Source organism: Myotis davidii, unplaced genomic scaffold (assembly GCF_000327345.1).
Source record: "Myotis davidii unplaced genomic scaffold, ASM32734v1 scaffold152, whole genome shotgun sequence".
Classification (NCBI taxonomy): Eukaryota; Metazoa; Chordata; class Mammalia; order Chiroptera; family Vespertilionidae; genus Myotis; species Myotis davidii.
This window is the reverse complement of record NW_006283545.1, coordinates 748,022-751,814: the sequence shown is the minus strand read 5'-3', so window position 1 is coordinate 751,814 and position 3,793 is coordinate 748,022.

The following is a 3,793-nucleotide window of genomic DNA, read 5'->3' as shown; positions in this document are numbered from 1 at the left end:
ACACACACCCCACCACCACTACCACAACCACCACCACCAACACCACCACCAACAACACTAACAGCAGCAACAGCAACAGCAGCAGCTGGAAGAGTGAGATGTGCCATTTACCGAGTGGACCCGGGCCTTTCTCCCTCAGACCCACTATGGACGTTTTAATCTCACCTGCCTTCCGTCCTACAGAATTCATCCTCACAGCCCTGGGACAGCACACCAGCTATACTGGTGGACCCATCAAGGCTGCAGAGTGGCCCATGCAAAGGGGCCTTGTGTTGTCTCCCTAGCACCTGCCCTGTCTGGTGCCGTGCTGTCCAGTCTGGGTCAGAAAAGGAAGAAAAAGTGTGAACACCACCCCTCCCTGGTCAGTGTCATCAGGGAAAAAGATGGAGGCTTATACCAAGCCTCCGAGATCTGGCCATTTTCCTCCAAGATCTTCACTCCTGGTGTCCCCATTCTCCAGGCCAGTGGCTCCCAGGCAGTGGAGTTTAGGGAAGTGGGACCCTCGATGCCCACCCAGGAGCCCTTCTCACCTGCTGATGTTACTCTGAGAGGAACCTCAGAGCCCGACCAGAATATGCAAATGTTGATGCAGCAAGCAGACCCAGATGTCTTGACATCTGTGTCTGGCTCCTGCTCCACGGAGCCCGGACAGGAGCACAATCTAGGTGTGGCAGCCGATTCCTCAGAACAGACAAGCAGGAGAGCTGGGAGCAAGGCTGGAGTCATGAGCAAGGAAGGTAGCAAAACCCAAGGCCAGGGAAGCCGGGCCAGGGCCGGCTAGTCTGCTGTGACAAAGTGCCCTGGATTGGCTGGCTTAAGCAACAGGAATTTATTTTCTCCCAGCCTGGAGGCAGGAGTCCAAGATCAAGGTGTCAGCAAGGCCGTGCTCCCTCTGAAGGCTCTAGGGATGGTCTGCCCCGGCCCCTTGCCCCTCCTAGCTTCTGGCAGCTCCATGGCTAACAGCAGTGTGACCCGCATCTTCACGTGGCATCTCCCTGTGTGTGTGTCTGTCTCTGTGTCCAAACACCCCTTTTTATAGGAACACTAGTCACATTGGCTTAGGGCCCCCACCACGCTCCAATCTGCTCTCATCTTCGTTACTTACATCTGTAACAACCCTATTTCCAAATATGTACGTCCCCATTCTGAGGCACCGGGGGTTAGGAGTTGGAGGAACAGTTCAGCCCATAATGAAGTTCACCTCTGAGAGCTTTGTGAGTCACAGGTGGAACGTCAATGAATGGGTTGGGGTAGATGGCTCAGGAATAAGGTGGCCTTTCCAGGGGCTTGGAGGACTGCCTCTCTAAGGCCCAGGTAGAGGGCACAGGGAGAAGTCCACGAGGCAGTGAAGGGTCCAGTGCGGTCCTGACGGCTAGGCGCGCTGGGAGATCCAGAAGTTCCCTGCAGCTCAGAGTCACAGAGCAGGCATTTCCCCAAGCCGGCTATGTGCTAGGAGCTGGACATACTGTCGCTGCCGTCCTCCCCACCACCCCTCCCGAAGAGCTCACAGTTATATGGTTAAATGGCAACATTTTTCTAGAGTTCCAAAACAGTTACATTACTTTTGCACTTGTCTTGAGCTAAACAGAAAGCTACAAAATAGTGAAACCATCAGCTAGTGATAAAATTGCAGAACAAAAGTTGTGAGGTGTCAGCTTTCTGTTGATTTCAAAACAAACAGTAACAAGCTGATAGAAATAAAGAAGTGGAGCTGGGGAGGGGGGTCTCACCGGGAGAGAATACAGGTCATGGAGTCACTCTCTGCATACGGTTTTACATTTAAAGAAATGACAGTGTTATTAGGCTCTGCTGAGGCCAGGTGGTAGCACATTTATGTCTCAGATTCAAGACAGAGCATCTCTGCTCAATGCTACCCAAATTTGTAATAATTAATTTACAAGTATTTATATAACAGCGTCTCTTAGTAATAGAGTTAAGTTTGATACAGCACATTTTGTTGGGAAAAGCATGGGATTAGAGCCAGACAAACCTGTCTCATGCCCGCCACCACCCCCTGTGCCATCTTGGATGGGAAGTTAGGCCTGCTGTTTCTGGTTGGCACAATGAGAAAGTTGTAGGGAAGCATGGGAGACTTGGTTGGAAAGACTGAAAAGGGGAGTTGGCTGAAGGCAGCCACCCTGTTTATCAAAATTCCAATTTAAGGAAGTTGGCTGAAGGCGGCTGCCCCTAATTGTTCCTTGGCCTTTCCAAACAAGTCTGTGCACGTGTGGACCCTCGGGCGTTTACCGAAATCTTTATGCTTAATGTTTAGGTGTCCTTGCTTAAAGGACACTGCAGACACATGTGTCCCCCAAGAGTACTTACCCTACTGATTGTATCTAAAAGATAAAATTTACCTCACACTGCTGTTACAATAAAAGCCTGAAGAGGCAGGCGATTGAGGCTCTCTGGTTCCTTTAGCCAGGCAGTCCCTTAGCCCTCTCTTTCACAGCAATCCTGTGTCAGAGTAATCATTCATCTGTAGCTCAGGCCTGCTGGTCAGCCCTGACAGAAAGTAATAAAAATCTTCTAGAATTTTGATGAGGATTAGACAAGATAACACATGGAAGACCTTAGCCCAACCCTGGCCACACAGTGGGCATTAAAACAAAATTCTGGGGCTTGCATCTGCCCCCATTATAGTTTCACAGGAGTTTTGAGGGGCCAGAGCTAAGAAATGGGAAGGCACGGCTGGGGGCCCAGCACAGGGAATGGCCATAAAGAGAGACAGAAATGGGGAAACAGAGGCAACAGAAAGTGTCAGGTGAGCAGCTCATCATTAGAGACCATCAGAACCTGTCAAAGTGAGGCCACAAAACCCAGCAGGCTATGATGGGCAGGTGTGTCTACTTCCCAAGTACCTTTTAATGCTTCAACTTCTATCAACCCCACTGCCTGAGGGCTAGACACCTGGCTGAGCTCCTTCAGGTTCACTTAACTCAGTGGTTCTCAATCTTGGCTGCACATTAGAATCACCTGGGAATCTTTTTAAAATCCTGATTTCTGGGCCTCATCCTTAGTAACAAAGAAACAGAATTTCCGGAGGATGAGGCCCAGAAATCAGGATTTTAAAAAGATTCCCAGGTGATTCTAATGTGCAGCCAAGGTTGAGAACCACTGACCTAACTCATCTCTTGCCTCATTTTCTTCTGCCCATCCACTCCTCCCCTCTAGAGTAAGAATGCAAATCCAAGCTCATCCAACTAGCCTTCCATCCCTCCACGACTGTTAGTTGCATAAAGTCACCTTTCTTCCTAAGGTTCACGATCAGCTGGCCTCCTTGCTGCCAAGTATGCTGAAGAAACTCAGTTCCTCCATCCTACTGAGTTGCATGTGGTCTCTGGGCATTTGCATATTCTGTTCCTTAAGCTGAGAACTCTCTTTCATTTTTGGTGTCTTTTATTCTCCTCTCGGACTCTTGATTTGCCCATTTCTTCCTCTAGGAAGACCTCCTTGCCTACCCGTCCAGTCCAAGACTGAGTTGCTATCCACTCGGTGTTGAAGGCAGCTCACACAGTAGATGGCAGGCAGTGGCATTCATTAATGTTTGCTGAATAAATAAATCTACCTGGCAGGGGAGATGCAGGCTCAATTAGCAGGTAATGTGGAGATAATTTACCCTGAAGTTCATACTTAGTTTTTTCCTACCTGTGTCCGACAGGGTTCCAGCAGGTTTACTGAGATGGCTCAGTAACCCAGGAAAATCTAGGAGAGTGTGACCAAGGAACTTTGACAAAGGTGTGAATGATCAAGAGATTTGAGTAAGGCAGGGAGAAAAACCTGCCCTGGGACT